This window comes from Hippopotamus amphibius, chromosome 5 (genome assembly GCF_030028045.1).
Source record: "Hippopotamus amphibius kiboko isolate mHipAmp2 chromosome 5, mHipAmp2.hap2, whole genome shotgun sequence".
NCBI classification, from domain to species: domain Eukaryota; kingdom Metazoa; phylum Chordata; class Mammalia; order Artiodactyla; family Hippopotamidae; genus Hippopotamus; species Hippopotamus amphibius.
This window is the reverse complement of record NC_080190.1, coordinates 15,930,134-15,948,060: the sequence shown is the minus strand read 5'-3', so window position 1 is coordinate 15,948,060 and position 17,927 is coordinate 15,930,134. Positions and strand designations below refer to the sequence as shown.

General features: G+C 45.3%; 1 protein-coding gene across 4 annotated transcripts in view; it reads right to left on the bottom strand.

The window, feature by feature from the left end:
• Positions 1-17,927, bottom strand: part of GFRA1 (GDNF family receptor alpha 1) — a 205,012-nt gene that overhangs the window by 11,842 nt on the left and 175,243 nt on the right. The window lies entirely within an intron of this gene.

Genomic DNA, 17,927 nt, shown 5'->3' with positions numbered 1-17,927 from the left:
TAAGAACACTTAACATGAGGTCTACCCTCTTACATTTTTAAGTGTACAACACAGTACTGTTATCTAAGGCACAATGTTGTACAGCCCATCTCTAGAACTTACTCATCTTGCATAACTGAACCTACACGCCTGTTGAACAACAACTCCTCAGGTCCCCCTACCCCAGCTCCTGGAAACCAAAATTCTATTCTTTGCTTCCATGAGTTTGACTATTTTTTTTTTTTTTGGTTTTAAACACAAAGAATTTTTAATATGCTCATGAAGTTTATGTGAATCTGCAGATGGATGTACTGCTACAGAAATGCTTCTGGGAATGTCCATATGTTTGATTGCAATGTTCATTACTTTTTATTTTTTTATTTTTTTTTGAGTTTGACTATTTTAAATACCTCATATGAATGGAATCACACAGTATTAGTCCTTGAGATTGGATTATTTCACTTAACATAATGTCCTCCAGATTCAATCATGTTCATTACAGGATTTTCTTCCTTTTTATGGCTGTATAATATTCCTTTGTATGTACTGTATCAAACATTTTAATTTAAAATTTGAATGTCATTCATTGACTGAGTTTTAGATACATGACCAACACCACTTTCTTTAAAAAAGTTTTTTAAAGAAAGAATTTGCTGATTGGAATCTCCTGGCTTATGTTCTGCATAAGCTACACCTATCATTTACAATCTACAATTTCCAGTTTTCTTTCCTTTAAAACAGGAATGACATTTGTTTGATATGCACCGAGGAATCTCAGTGCAGAATCTTTCTACGTTTTTACAGTTTCTCTCAGTCTTTTACAGTTGTCTGACCCACACCTAATCAAAGGCATGTTTTAAAAAGGAATTTGCCTTTTCTAATGTATTCAATTTAGTTTTCATTGACACAACTATGCTTTCTTTGGTGCCCCTATTTAATCATTCATGTAATATTTAATTAAATTATGTAAGCAAAATATCAAATACAACAGCACCCAAAGGTTTGAGAACAAATGCTTCTGAATCTTTTAAGCTTGCATCTCCACTGGAGAGAGCAAGAGCCCCAGGTGAGCAGAAGGAGACAGCCCACTAGCTTGGGGCATTCAGCCTGCCTTGGGCATTGGACGTTTACAGGAGAATGGCGGAGAGGTTGGCTTCTGTGGTGAGTTGGTGAAATGAGGGTCAGTTAAGAGAGCTCCTACGATGATTCAGAACTTGCTTCTGGTACCGGATTGATTGAGATGGTATGCTACAGAGAACACAGGTTAGGAAGGTCCTGGTCTTGGCTTTTCAACCATCATCTATAACAATAATAATACCCCGCCCCGCCCCACTGCCTACCTCACAGAGTTGTGTGAATCAAACGTGATGCCCTGGGTGGAAGTCCTTTTAAAACCCAAGTTGCTGTTGATCATCTCTTAGCCTCTCTGTGGTCCCTACGCTGGGTGTTCTTGGATTCAGGCAGGGGTGGGAAAAATGCAAACGCTTAAGCTAATTTGGCTCGTGAATGTGATACTGAATAGAACTGGCCCATGAGCTTCTGTGTTTCCTCGGATTTAAAAATGAATGCAATGAAAGAGATACAGTCCTGTAAGATATATCAACAGTCCTCCATTAGCTAAGCAGTCCCTGGGGCTTGCCTGTCAGTCTCCCGCACACCATAAAAGGATGTCTGCAGCCCTGCGCTTGTAATTTAACACTAATGGCAGGACCGCAAGTAGCGCTGTGTGCAGACACTGTCTGCAGCAGGGAGCTTAACGCAGCGCTCGGGCTGGCCTTTCTTCTTTTCCCTAACTTCACAGGATCGTCTTACATCTATTTTGCTTTTCCTCAAGTTGGGGCAAACACAGGTTGCCAACTACATCAGAGAACTGTGTGTTTTCGTTCATGGTTAACTTGCTTGATTAGCAAACTATTCAGACAAGAAGCAATTATGAGCTGCATTTTAGAAAATTATGCCCAATTAACAATGAGTATGTCAAACACTGGGTGAGCGGTGTTTTAGTTTGGGGTGGGGGAGGGGTTTTGTAGAGCAAACATTCAGCGATCATGGGGTAACGGTAACTAGCAGGATGGCCCTAAAAGGAAACATTTGTCTTCTCAAAATGTGCAGAAACGCAAGTGTTCAGAGAGCAGCAGCAAAGATTCATCGTGGTCCCTGATGAGATGTGCACGGAGCCGATCTCATCAAACACGCACCCTCATCACCATCAGATAATATTTATTAAGCCTCTCATTCTCCTGTGCATTTATGTGCAGCTGAGAGCAGCCCTGTAATAGCTCTGTGACTTATGGTGGTAACTAAGGTTTGATATAAAACGCCAGGTCTGGAGACAGCACGGACCCAGGACTTTTGTTCACTTTCTGGGTGGGAAGATGGAGCATTCGTGGTGCTGCAAGAAACAGGGTGAAAGCAAAAAATTCTAAAACTTCTAAAAAATGTACTTTTAGCAGATAGAGAAAAATATTCAAGAAAACAGAGGAAAACCAAATAGACTAATAGGGATAATGAGTGTGACGATCACTCTTAAGAACAGCCTCCACTGATAAAGATCCCATCCGCATTTTACTGAATATTCCCCAAAGACTCAGATGACTTTCTGAGGGGGGCACTCCCTATGGCACACATCAGCCCACAGGGGTTCAGAGAGGCTGCGACCTGCCCAAGCTTCCACAGCCCAGAGTGGCTGCGCTGAGATTTGAATCTTTTTGATTTCCGTCTCTTCGACTCTAAAACCCATGCATATTGACTCTGTGCCAGACGTGGTACCCATTATCTCCCATAATCCTCAGATCAACCCTTAGAAATAGAGCTCGTTATCCTGCTGACAGCTGAAGAAAGTTCCCAGCCGCGCAGCCCAGTGTCACACAGCCAGCATGGACGGAGCCTAGAATCAACCCAGTGGCCGACAAGGGGTCAGAGGTCAAGCCAAGCCTGGTGGCTTTTGCTCCCTGGAGATGAGCACTCCTCATGTCACACCTGCTGAGGTCCCTGCCGCCGAGGGGCAGGCAGGGGAGAGTCACCCTGGGGAAAAATCCTGAGACGTCTGCTCAGTGCCCACCATCCTGAGCTTCCCCTCTAGATGGCCTTGCCCACAATGTGATTCCTTTTGGGCCTCAAATCTCAGGGGTACAGGGGAGGGGAGCCCTTCATTGAACCTCACTCCCAAGAGAACCAGAGCCATTTTCCTCCCATAAGCATGCTCCATGGCTCAAGTGCAAGGCAGAGCCTATGATTCGGGGAGGCCTGGCTGGTTAGACGTCCTAAGGATAAAAGGTCAATAGGGGATACAAGAAATTGGATTTATTTATAGCGTGTGATCTAAGTGCGCTCAGTGGTATTCTCATAGGTTACCCAGAACAAGAGAGCATGTTTATAGCCAAGATGGTGCAGACATCCTATTCCTTTTTATTAAGCATGTTTATTACCCAGCAATTGGGTTAAGCAATTGTCCAACTGCTGAATTACTATCCCTCTGATAGGCCAGCTTCACTGCCCTCTGGACCACAGGGGTGGGTGGCCTACTGGCTTTTCCAGGAATGCACTGAGGGGGCCTAGTCTTCCCATCCCCATCCTCAAGTGGTTATTCTTGCTTTTTGAGAAAAGTGGCCAAAAAAAAAAATATGTTTAGGAGAAGACATTATAAATGAGTGATCATAAAAAAATTGTTTCAATCACAGGGTCCACGCACTGTACGATGCCCAAGTCCATTTCCCAGATGAATTTTGGGATAAAAGTCATCAAATAGTCCCTGAGTACAGGCTCCTTCTGTCTCATGGTCAGCACAGAGGAACCAGGAAGATAAAATAATGATAAAAAGTTACTGTGCTGGAGGCTCAGTTTCTATGCTGAAGAATTTTAATTTGTTTAACTAGCACAACACTCCCAGGTGGTCTCATTATTCCCATATTACAGACGACGAACCCAAGGATTAAGAAGATGAAACTACTCTCCACTGTAGTCCATAGGAAGGCTTGATTTTATTGTAGCGAGAAGTCTGGTCCTTCCATACTTTCTACTCTTAAGCACAACAGCCTCTTTTTCTTAAAAAAGCAACTCTGAGAAATAACCATGCCACTGTTGGCCTATTGTCTGCACAATCCCTTGTCAAGCATTGGCACAGTCAAGGCTTGAGTTATATTATCTGAAAGTGAGCTTGATTTTGGAGTAAAACAAACGATGGCATTGGTGTTGCCTGGACGCTCCAAAGGAACTCAGCATCACTAAGTGCTGCCCTCACTCTGATATAACGCAGCGGGTGCCGTGTGCTGGGGCCGGGAATGGGTGCAGACGACAGCTGAAGCCTGGAGCAAATGCCTGTCCCTGGGCAGCAAGAATGCCCTCCAGCTGTGGCATCGTTGCTGAGATGACCGTGACCTGGCACAAGATACCCAAATGCCACTGGGACGGACAGCCTTACGTTGTTCCCAAGCGACACGAAATCTCAACTAGAAATTCTCTGGAGCTGACTAAGAAGGATGAGGCAACTAGAGCACTGAGTGGGAGACAGAAAAGGAGGGAAGCTCATATCATTTCAGGGTGAGGCAGGAGAGGGGTTGCAGCCACTGAAGGTGACCTCTCCCCTGCTCTTTTCTCAGGTGGGCAGTTCAGAGGCAGCCTCCCCACTGTTCACATAACAGACACAGCTGCTTATCACACAGAGTAGAAATGACCTTGGACTGCTTCTCAGAGAGGAAGGAGCCCAGCCACACGGGACTTCCTCTGACTATCACCATTTCTCTGTAACAGAAACAGGGCGGGCCAGAGCTGGTCCCGCCAAGAATCACACTGCACCCAAGGATGCTGGGACCGTACTCCCAAGGTATGCTACATATACTCCACAGTTACCTTCTTTGTGTACCTGGCCCAGCACCTCCTATTTATTGACTTTAGTGGCCTGACGACATAACCCGGAAATCCCAGAAATATAATAACACGAATTATAATTCCGGTGACAATGTGACACAGTGCCTTCTCCCTGATGTTATATGCCAACACTTTTATCACGCATAATGATAGTGTACAATTATATGATAATGTAGAGCTCCCCATTTTGCCACTTACTTCACAGAATGGTGAAGTAGGGGTTATTTGGAGGCATTGATAAGAGATTTCATTAGAGTTAAGAGCTGGGGTTGAAGCGGTGAGATCAAGGGGTGCATCTGTAAAATAAAGAACCTTCTTAAGAGATAACCAATTCAGTCCCTGTTCCTACTGAAGCTCTTCTGGCCCAGCTGCTGTTCACCCTGTGGGGGCAACAGGCTCATTCCAGCTCTCGGAGATTAGGATAAAAGAGGAAAAACGGAGAAAAATTATAACTCAGAGATACTACATTCTGCGTGCTTAATTTGCAGGGCTTTGTGGTTGAGAAAATAAATGCTGCGATCTGCCTTTGTTGAAAAGGTGACATCTGGGTTCATTAAAGGTGTACAATAGATTTTGATAAAGTCTATTTTTCTAAGTCATTAAATTGGTTTTTAGGAACTTTACACTCTCCTTCATTTGAACAATTATTAAACTATAAAATAGAACTGCACAATTGCTAAAACCGTAATCTGAAATTTTACAGCCAGCTATAAAATGCTATATTTATTAAACTATACTGAAGATGCTCAAGCCCATTACAACTTTCTAAATGAATATAAAACCCTTTACTGCTGATAAAACAATCTTAAATTACAGTATTGTGTATTCTAACAATATGTTGAACCAAAGTTCACTGCAATGCAAATATGCCAATCACAAAGAAATCATTACTTGAATTAAGTTTGCAGAAGCCCGAAATCTGATAGCATCTGATTCAGCAAGGCAGACAACACCTGATGTTTGCAGGCTGGGCGGCATAACTGGTCCCCTGAGGGAGGTGTCTTTCCCTACATTCCTTCAACCACAGAACCAGCCAACAGTCAGAGCCTCTCATGTTCAAAGGCTGTACAGGTGACACTTGGTAGGGCCCTAGGGATTGAGGAAATGCTTGTGGTAATAGCAATCTTCTCCCCTTAAAGTCACTCCATAGGTGAGATTTTTTTAAATGTCAAATGTTTAGTTGTTGAGTACCTGCCACTTACGTGTATGTTATGGGCTGAACTGTGTCCCTTAAAAATTCATATGTTAAAGTGCTAACCTTTAGTATCTCAGGATGTGAGTATGGGTGACATATGTGACTATGGAGAAGGGTCTTTAAAGAGGTGATAAAGTTATAATGAGGCCATTGGGGCAGGCCCTCATCCAATCTGACTGGCACCCTTATACGGAGAGGAAATTTGGACACACAGACACTGGGGTGTGCACACACAGAGGAAAGGCCACGTGAGGACACAGTAAGAAGGCGGCCAGCCGCAAGCCAAGGAGAGAGGCCTCAGGAGGAACCAAACCTGTTGACACCTTGACCTTGAACGTCCAGCCTCCAAAACGGTGGGAAATACATTTCTGTTGTTTTAGCCACCCAGTCTATGGTACTTTGTTATGGCAGCCCCAGCAAATGAATACAATGTATGACACTACACTCTGTGGTATAGGGTAATATGCATACGTACCTACTAGGAAGCCTGGCCTCTGAGATGAAATGCCTATTTTTTGGTACCAGTTACACCCTGCAAGTTTCCGTTTCCAATAGGGTTTGAATACACAGCTGAAAATGCGTTTTGGCATCTTGGATTGCATGGCAGCTTTAAAAGAGTCATACCCAATGTTGAGCTCTGAATTCAAGCACTCTCCTGGATGAAGGGCTTTGAAAATGCTCTATAAGCAGTTATTTCAAAAAGAGTTTTTACAACAGCCGATTTCCTCCCAGGGCTACCGTGGGTGGATTCTGGGATGCAAGTTCCTGCTGAGCTCATCTGCTGGCACCTAAAGCCGGGAAGATTACATCTCAGGGGGCCACTGTCAGTCTCTCCGCGCTGCGAGTAGCTGGGCCCATCACACAGGGCCCCGGGGCCACTTGGCAGTCTGGGCCTGAGCTGTGTCAGGAGGCTGCCGGGGAGCCCACAAGCAGCCTGGGTGGGGCACCCTGCGGCTTCGCACGTCTGCGATGGGAAGACACCCGCCCCGCCCCGCCAAAGCTCATTTCTCCCAGGACAGAAACTCACTCTAAGCAGGAGAGTATTATGCAAATGAAACACTAGGGGTAGCCAAGATTTGTAATTTTTTTATGAGACAAAAACAACAGTGGATGCTACAAAACACTGAGTATTACACAGAAATGATGGCAACCTCATAAAAACCATAAACCAAGTGCCCCAAATAACATGCCACACCAAGACTGTTTCCTGAAACAAAAAGCGCAGGAAATGGCATCTAGAAGCCACAACCATTTAGATTCAGCGCATGTGCTGAGGGCTCAGCACTGACCTGTCTGGCACTGGCCTTACGGTCCCAGTCAACCCCAGCCCCTCCTAAAACTTCTCCCATCCTCAAAGTCCATGCATGAGAAACCCAACTGTGGTTTGGTATAAACACTCCCATTTACTCTGGTTGTCTAACAAAAGTCTCCTTTGACAAGTCACCTGCAGGGCACTCCTCTGGGATGCTGGATGCGGGGGAAACATCACTCAGAAAGGGTGAGGGTGGGAGGCCCCGAAGGCCATGGACTCCTGCAGGTCCCTGGATGATGAGAACCAGGTCGAGAGCCTCAGTTAATACCACTTATGAGTCTATCACGGGTCTCACTCTGAGGGGAGTGTGGCCTTGGGGAAATTAAATTCAGTGTCCCAAATTGGGCATTTGGTGGTCACCAGAGCCCCTCTTCATTGTTTTGGCCGGCACAAATTAGGAAAGATTTGGTCCAATGCACCCATCCACTCTCCTTGCGTGGCCTCCTGATGCTCCTCGCCACACAAGGAAACCTGAAAAGACCCTCACAGGCCTCCATATCCCACGTTAGCAGAAAGGAAAGGGGGTTTTTGAGGCAGCTCTCCTTTCCCAGGCAGTGGTCCTTAACCAGGGGAGATTTTGTCCTGCAAGCGACATTTGCTATGTGTGGAGACAGTTTGGTTGTCACAATTGGGGAAAGGGGCTCCTGGCATCTAGAGAGCAGAGGCCGGGGGTGCAGCTCAAAACCCTCCAAGGCACAGGGCACGCCCCACAACAAAAGGTCAACAGGGCCGAGATTGAGTAAACCTGAACTGGAGAACTGTTCCGTTCACTGACAAGAAGTCACTGAACAACCTTTACGGGAAGTTTCCATGATTGGTAGCGAGGTGTGCAGCCCAGCAAAGATGCCAGGGAAGGAAGTGACTTCCCCTGGAGAGGCATCCAACACTAAACTATATTTCAGAACCATCACTGTGACGAGGCTTCACCTTTTCTTATTTACTCTACAGGTTCAGAGCCCCACAGGCCACCAAGATCAAAAAAAGCCATTGGAAAACAGGACCCATAAGCAATGCATAGCCTAGCCTGGCCCCTTGGAGCACTTCTCTGTTACTAAAGGTGGGACAAAGGGGGCCAGTGATATCCAAGTGCTGAAAGCCCTTTGAGGCTTGCAGCTAATAAAAACTTCCTTAGCACCATCCCTGAAGCCAGGCACTGCCCTGAGAATGCACAAGTAGGATCACATTTAACCCTCATAACACCTGAGGACGCACTTCCATGCCACCCTCATTTCACAGATGAGAGAACCGAGGCAGAGAGGATAAGTAGTTTGCCCAAAGTTTCATGGCTGGTAAGTGGTGAAGTGAGCCCATGCTCAAAATTCCAACTCCAGCTTCCTTTTGAGAAGTTTCACAGTCTGTTCCTAGAATTAAAATTAAACTCTGGCTAACTTTTGTTCCGGGTTCCTGGGAGACAAATTTTAAATCCTTGGAAGTTCATGAATGATTGGAGTGTCTTGGTTATGATCACGGTTATGGTTGTGTTTAGACTGACCGTGGGTCAAGGTGGTTAGGGCTTTAAGTCACATGAGGTCAGCCTGACCTCCTGACCCCCAAGGAGCAGAGAGGAATGGAAGATTGTGTTCAATCACATGCCCAATGGATCAATCGACCATGCCTAGGTAATGAACCCCAACAAAAATCTCTGGTCACTGAGGCTCAGTGGAGCATCCTGGTTGATGAAGACACTGATGTGCTGGAAGGGTGGCACACCTGGATCCCATAGGAATTCCACAGGGAGAGGCATGGCAGCTCTCCTCCCAGCCTTCAGCCTAAGTACCTCTGCATTTGGCTCGTCCTGATTTGCATCCTTTAAAATAAAACTGTGCTTGAAAGTATAGTGCTTTCCTGAGTTCTGAGTCATTCTAGTGAATTGAACCTGAGGGCATCATGAACACACCTGAATCTGTAGCCAGTTGGTCAGAAGAGCCTGGGGACTCCTAAAGTATGGCTGGCATCTGAAGTGGGCGGTCTTGTTTGGGGACTGTGCCCTTAACCTGCGGTGTCTGTGCTAACTCAGAGGGCTAGTGTCAAAATTGAGTTGTACTGCAGGACACCAGTTGGTGTCATTACTTTTCTTTAAGCTAGTTTATGAACCAGTCTGGCAACTCAATCTGCCAGATGTTCAACAAGAACTTAGGGACTGATTTAATCTCTTTTGAATGAATAATGTTATTCAGGAATAAAAAAGGTAAAATGCTCTGATTTAGGTATTACAGTTAAAAATGCATAGAGAATAAACATGCTGCTGTTCTGCTTCTCTTCTCCTGATCAAGCCTCTCTGTGTCTCAGGTCTGTTGTCTGAAAAATGGGAATAATAATAGTATTGACCTCATGATGTTACTGTCAAAATTAAATTAGTTTATATATACACATATATATGCATATATACGAGAGGGAGTCAAAAATTATCCGCACCCCGGCTATATTAAAATGTCTATAAATTCTACAGTCAGAGTGTGGATAATTTTTGACTCACCCTTGTATGTGTATTTATATAATGTGCTTAGAATAGCTCTTGACCCATGGAAAGTACTATTTGCATATTTGCTTTATTAATACAAAACCATTAAAAGCAGAGGTGATGCAAGTTACCAGAGAAAATACTTCTAGGGTCTGTCATATGATTAGATTGTTTGTAATGTTTCCCAAAGTGGGGTTTGGGAATCAGTGGTGTATGTGACATTATTTAGATGACATAAAAACATTTTTATTGCTTTAATTTTAATATTTATATAATGATTTTTTTAATATAAAGAGAGCTATTGCATTGATTCATGCTTCACAAATGTTATTAAAAGTATACCTAGATATTGAGTTTAAAGATAAATATTAAGCAAATAATAGCACTGGTGGGAGGCAGATACAGGAAAGCCTGCAAACTCCTGGTCTTTGAGGCTAAGAGGCAGGGCTGGCTCTCAAAAACCATCTTTTCTGCAAACAAGAGTGTCTCCTGTTTACAACTGTGTCACCTTGTCCCACTGTCGGCACTAAAGAGATGTGGCAATGGCCTCTGGCAGGTGGTCCTACTCTGACACCCAGGCTGGACCAAGACCTGACTGCTGTCACGGTTCCAAGTTCACAGCACCAAGAGTCTGATTGTTAGGAGGATCTCTTAAGAGAGTCCTGGGCACGGAGAGATGGTGTGTGAAACAGTTCTAACCCCAGTTCAAGACTTGGTGCTTTCTTTATTGCCTTTTGGTTTCCTTTTCTTCTTGGCCTGTGGTCCACAGCATATCCCACCCCTTCTCCTCCTTCCTCAGGACTTTCCACAATGACCACATCTTAGAACCAGCAGGATATTACTCGGTTCAAACCCTTCGTACAAATTAAGGAAGCAAAGCCTAAAGAGCTCCACCTTTTTCCATCCATGTTCCCCCCCAAACCCCAAGCCCTGGGAACAACCTTCCTGTATGGCCCCAGGGTCCAGAGTTAAAGCTCTGACACGTGTCATCAATCACGATAACAGTAGTGGCCACTTCCAAGTGCAGAGGGTTGGCCAGTCATGCTGGGCCCTCTGCGTACTGGTACTACTTCTCTAATCCTCACAACAAACCCCAGAGGTGGGTGACAGTTTACAGGAGACGTTTGGAGACGGTAAGAAACATGCCCCAGGTCACAGGGTAAGAGGAAGTGGTCCGAGAACCTCACTCAAGTTCAACCAACTCCAAAGCTCCTGTTCCTCCCAGCAAAGAAACTCCTAGGCTGTCAACAACAGGTTGAAAAGGAGGTACCTGCAGGGTGGCTCTAACCACTGGCAAGGGTGGCATGAGCACAGGGGATGAGTATCCCTGTCCCAGGGGCCTGGTGTGGAAATCAGCGCCTCTCCCAGTCTCCTTCCAGCTTTCTGCCCTCCCACCAGTCAGCCTGTGCAAAATCCCACCACCCTGGCCTTGCTCTCAAGTGCCTCTTCTCCAGAAGATTAACGGGATGCCAAAGCACCCCATTGCTCTGCTAGCATAAATTGCAAGAAAAACATTTAGAATATTGATTAAGTGCTTCATGCTAGAAGATTTAAATTTACCTCCTGTATTTCCAGGATTAGCTGACATAATGGGGTCAGTCTGCTGGCACAAATGATTTACAGAACACCCATTGGCAGCTTTCCTTTTAAAACTCAACACTTAAAATTTTCACTTGGTCACAGTCAGCGGAGTCCTGGGTATTTAAGCAGGTTTGGATAATCGCCTTCCTGCCACACGGAGACTTTTGGGGTTTGGCCTGGGAAGAGCTTCAAAATCATTTCCAGTCTGGTCTGGCCCTATCCAGTACAGATGGACTCTGTTTAGGTCTGAGGAGGTACCGGGGCAGTGGGGGGGGGGGAGGCGAGGAGGGCATGCTGTTCCTCTAGGATGGAAGGTCTTGTTTCAGGCAGAGATTTTTGGAATATTCTAATATTCAATATTCTAATTCAATATTCAAATACTCTTCATACATAGGACTTAAACAGGTTATAAGCAGGTGTTAAAGAGCCAAACTGCATCCACCGTCTACCCCTACTCCCAATCTGTAAATGTTGTGCTACAACATACACGTGCCCAGCACATTTCTATAAGCTTCAAACTGTACTCGGCCGAGAGAGATTGTATTGAGGCTCTCCTGGGAGGCCAGGGAGGTGCAGACCCAGACAGAAATCCACTGGATCTAGGTTCTCTGCTCCAGGGACGATGCCCAGCTCAAGGCCTTTGCCCCCATGGCCCACAGACCGCCATCACTGTTTCAGCTGTGGGACCCTTAGGGCTAGCATGGTCTGACTGCCAAAGTGGATGACACAATTGCTGGGGGGGTGGGGAGAGACAGCTAGCCTTTGACTCGCTGACTTTAGCCGTGAGCATTCTTGCGAAAGCTTTTCATTTGGACCCTCCTCACATCTTTTATGATTGAGGAAGCTGCTTTGCGAATTCCTTTCTAGAACGCTGCCTTAAAAGTCTCATTAGGATGAGGGGAGGAGACTTAAACTTGAGATCTACAATTGTTGTACCTCCACGTCACACTCATAGATATGTTTTATTTGGTTCACCAAAAAAAAAAAAAAAAAACTGACTTTGGATGTGGCTAGCCCTGTTCCCTAGAGCCCCCATCACTGCCCACAGCTACCCTACACTCATCTTGCCAGCCCTGGCTCCGGGTGTGTGCCCGCATCTGTCAGACTTTCTTCTCTCAATCACACATCACATCTCTTTCTGAGGAAAGGGCCAGAGACCGTGAACATTTCTCAAGGGTCCTCAGCCCCAGTCCCAAGGCTGTATTCCCCAGTTTCTATAAGCCTATTTTGACCATGGAAATCAAGGGCCTACAAAGGCTACTTTAAGAGGTCTTCACCTTAAGGCCACCAGAGTTAAGTGATGTACAATAATGCAAAATAGAGATTTTTTTTCCCAACACCTACACTTCCCAAAGATATTTACTTTAAATAAGTGACAAGTATAGTCCATTTGATTTAAATATGCTGAGCTTTTTCCAGCTACCAGACCACTCACGTGCACAGAAGACGAGATAATTGGTAGGATTTTTTATGTTTTTTTGTTTATCATGTGACAACTTTGTACAAGCCAAAGGGATATGCCAACAATAGCACAGCCTGCGTCACACTTGTTACCAGGATGCCTGCCAATTAATCCTGACATGGGAGCTTGGCTGGTTACCCAAAACCTGGTATTTTATCACCTCAGGGGGTTGGCTCTTGGACCTTTCTATGACATTTTATACTAATCAATCAACTTTCCTTTTTTTAAAGCTGGGTCTTTCGTAGGAACTGCAGATGAGTCCTATCTACGCCACATCCAAGGCCACTCATTTCCCCAAACAGAATTGTGTTTGGTTTATTGATAATTACACTTTGAAGCCGACTTTTGAAAATGTTTATTCTTATTTCTTCCCTTCCAAGGGGGAAATCTATCTCAAATGTTAAGACAGAAACCCAAGGCCCTCAGAGTTTCCTCATATTATTGTATATTTAAAAATATTACAAGAGGGTGCTTCTCGAGGGAAGTGAACTTTAGAGCTGCCAAAGATAGTTGACTTTCTCCAAATCTGTTCCCAATGGATCCCAAGCTGGTTTAAGTCAGTTCTATTCTGAGTAATGACACATGCGGCTGGGACAAACGCCATTCTAAGATATTTCTAGGACCCCCCGGCAAATGGTAATTTATCTGAAGACAGCCAGGCAGGCAAAGGAAGGACAGATGGGAAGAATGAGTCTCCTGGGAGCCCTACGTCGAAGCAAGAGTCCTAAATCAACGCCAGGGACCACATTCTCATGGGCTAAGTCCCCTCTCATCACTCATCCATCCACCCCTAATCCTCTTGCTTCCAATGATTCTCTCAACTATTCTTAATATAGGTCATCCTAAAGAGATCATTAAGCTGCAAAGAGTTTTAGTGGCAAACTTTTCGTCTTTCCCCTATACCCTGTCTCCTGGGATTTTGGCATGAAACATCCCAGCCTTTCTGTTTTTCCCATCATTCGAATCGCTGCCTTCAGGAAGCACTGGGATATATGGGTCTCTCTCGAATCTAGCTTCTCCCTTCCTCTTTTTCTATTCTCCCCCAGCTTTACTGAGGTATAATTGACAAATAAGAATTATATTTACTAAAGGCGTACAACTTGATGTTTTGATATGTGTATACACTGTGAAAGGTTTACTGCAATCAAGCTAATTAACATATTCATCACCTCACATAGTTACCATTTCTGGGGGTGGGGTAAGAACAACTAAGGTGTACTCGTTTAGCAAATTTCAAGTATATAATACGGTATTGCTAACTATAGTCATCGTGCTATATATATCAGTATATCCAGATCTTGTTCATCTTGCGTGTCTGAAAGTTTCTACCTTACAACCAGTATCTCCCCATTTCCCACCCTCAGCCCCTGGTAACTACCATTCTAGTCTCTGCTTTAAAGAGTTCAACTTTCTCAGATTCCACATGTAAGGGACATCACGAACCTGGAGGACATCATGCAATGTGAAATAAGCCACACACAGAAAGACAAATACTGCATGACCTCCTTTTCTATTTTTTACTTCTTCCTCTCTGCCCATTCCTAACTCAAAGAAAGAACCCAAGCTGTCCAAGGTCATGGAGCAAGAAAAGTACACTGACCTCAGAGTCAGAAATCCTAGCCCCATCAGAGAAGTATTGTGTGATCTTCATTAAGACTGTTCCTGCCTCAGGTGCCTCATTTGTAAAAGAGAAGGATGTCTACCATACCTGACTCGTGGGCTGCTGTGAGGACTAAAGGGCACAATGCATGTGAAACGTTTTGCAGATTGAAACACACTATACACCTGTCAGTGCAGCTCGCACCAGTGTTCCCTAGTGTGACATCCCAAGCACGGCACAACACCACCCTCCATCTCTTGCAAAGGGACCAAGTGGCCAACTGACTTGTGACTAGGCATCACTTGTGACATTCAGGAGCATCTACTCTGCCCCAAGCATTGAAACATTACCCCCATTTAATCCTCTCAATCTAGCAGTTAGGCAACTGTAACATATTGTAGATGAGGAAGCGGAGGCTTGGAGAGGTCATGACGCTAGTGAGAACCAGAGCCTGGGTCTACCCACGGGCTTGGCTGCAAAACCCATGCTCTCACCCCCTGCCTCAAGTGTGCGAAATGGGCTCAGGCAGGTAGTTAGCTTAGAAGGTAATGTGAGTTTTTGTGGAAGCTTTAAGAGCTCCCTAGAAGTAAAATACTGTTCAGCTCCAAGATGTGTGGCTTGTGTGTGTGTCATTGGGAAGAGAGGTGTGGCCGCCCCCTCCTTCCTTGGTGTTCCCACGCTTCCACTTCCCCCTCTGCTGAAAAGTTAAACGGCAGCCCCGAGAGAACCATCATGCTTTAATTTTACTTTGTCCTTCTGTTTATGAGGCAGAGTTCCTATCACTAACACAGGGGAAAGAAAGGCTGTTTCTTGGGAATAGAGCTCTTGTGTCCCTTAATGTTACCAGGGCAACACTGCAGTGGTACAGAGCCCCCATTACAAGGAGGGGTGGTCGGGTAGATCTTGTTGGAGGTAAATACCATGTGCTCAAGCCAAGCACTGCACCCTGAGAAGCAGAAGCCAGGTGATCTGGTGGGGCCAGGGGCAGGGAGATGGGGAGAATACCTCCTCACGACTGTCAGACTCCTCTCTCATGGGGGAAACTAATTCCACAGAGTGTCCAGTGATGCCTATTCTTCTGAGATGCCACCTTTTAACTTAGCCTGACCTTCCAAAAATGCTGACAAGCTGCATCCTGCCCACTATTTGTATGTTCACTGAGGACAGAATTTCTTTTTGAATGCCCGTCTCCATGAAGTTTCCAGAACACAAAAGGAGCTTAATAAACAGGCTGAACACTGCCTCTGCCATCATGCTCTGTGCACTTAGACACGAGCAGAGAAGAAACCAGTTTTGCTGTAGCCAAAGATGGCCCCTTTTTGTGGTCAGAAACCACCTCTAGCTACGGTCATCACCTCATCAAAACAGGGTCCTACCCTCATCTGGCCAGCTGTCTCTACTGATGCTGGAATCTGAGCAGACCTGACAAGAACAGAAGGCTGACCTAGGAGGAAGCAGGACTCAGAGGCCTGGCCAAAGATAAAGAAGAAACTCTGCTTTGTGGTGCTATGTCTGTCTCTAGACCACTTCTAACCAGCTGGGGGACTTAGTGCAAGTCACTTCCCCTCCCTGAACTGCAGGGCTCTGCTGTGGGATAGGGCGGTTAGATGCCATAGTATTCCCCAAGCCTCCTCCTAGTTCTGGCATTTCCTGTGCTCTGGAGATGGGAAGGGCTCAGGAAATGCTTTAGAAATATGAAGAACATCTGGTTGACCTCAGCTTGTGCCTTCCCTACCCACCTTCTCCTTAGGCTTGTGTGTGAGTGTGTACGAGGGTGTGCGTTGGTGGGGACTCAGGAAGATGAGGACAGAGACCAAAGCTCAGAGGAACGGCAGGTAGGATACTGAAGAAAAAGAGGGGAACCTGGGGGGGGTGGGAAGATAGCAAGCAAATCAGAAGTGGGGAAACAGCCCCAATATTTTCTAGGAAACAGACAAGAAGGTATTTGGCAGAGAAGTTTATGGTGAGTATTCTGGTGAGGTTGATCCTCGGCAGGCCCAGGAGGGGGTGGTGGGGAGATGGGAGGGTGTATTCCAGTGACAAGCGTGAAGTGATTTTGCACGGTGCCTGGCACGGTCCCCTCCCCTAGCATGGCAGGAGGAAGAAGTCACCATGTGGTCACCGCTGCCTCTCAAATCCAGGAAGAACCATGGCAAGAACAAAGCCTCTAGATTCAGGGCTTGCTAGCTCTGAAGGCTTGAGCCCAAGTGTCCCCTCGCTGAGGCCCACGTCCTCTGAAGAAAGAACAAGGCTAACAACACTGCAGTAACAACACAGTCATAGCATCTCTCCCGCAGATGTCAGGAGAGTAACATCTGAAGAGGTAAAGGGTGTGAGAACACTTGGTGAGCATACGGATATGTTCCCAAATAGCTGAATACTCATGACGATGAAAAAATCAATAAAAAGGCAAAATCAACGCTCTGCTTTGATTAAAAGTCAGGAAAAGACTATTTGTATGTCATTGTGGTTCTGCCCTTGGAGATCTGGATCAACCCCAAAGACGTCTGTGGGCTGTTCTCACTGGACTCTGTTCACACGTTCACACGAGGGGTTTTCAGTGCAGCACCCTCACAGCTCCTCGAACCACGAAAGAGCACCTTCTTCTGCCTCCTGAAGAATGAACCCATACAGGACTCGATATTTGCCTTAACGCTTTGCGAGTAACACTGTCTCTGGCCTATCTTTAGATAGAGTTAAACACTACACATTGGGTCTAAATGGCAGTGATGGTGACAAAGCCAAGAGCTCCCAAGAAAACTCACTGAATGGGAGAAAATATTTGCAAATGATATGACTGGTGAGGGATTAACATTCAACATACATAAACAGCTCATACAACTCAACATCAAAGAAACAAACAACTCGATTAAAAAATGGGCAGAAGAACTGAATACACATTTTTCCAAAGAGGAAATGCAGATGGCCAACAGGCACATGAAAAGATGCTCAACATCACGAATCATCAAGGAGATGCAAATCAAAACCACACCTGTCAGAATGGCTATCGTCAACCAGAACACAGATAACAAATGTTGTTGAGGGTGTGGAGAAAAGGGAATCCTTTTACACTGTTGGTGGTAATGTAAACTGGTGCAGCCACTGTGGAAAACAGTATGCAGGTTCCTCAAAAAAACTAAAAACGGAACTACCACATGACTCCACAATTCCACTCCCGGCATGCATACGAGGAAAACAAAAACACTCATTTGAAAAGATACATGCACCCGTATGTTCACAGCAGCATTATTTACAATTGCCAAGATATGGAAACAACCTAAGTGTCCATCAACAGATGAATGGATAAAGAAGATATGTGTGTATATACACACACACACACACACACACACACATATCTAGATATGTATATATATGTATATACACACACAATGGAATACTACTCAGCCATAAAAAAAAAAGTGAAATTTTGCCATTTGCAGCAACATGGATGGCCTTCAGGGCATTATGCTA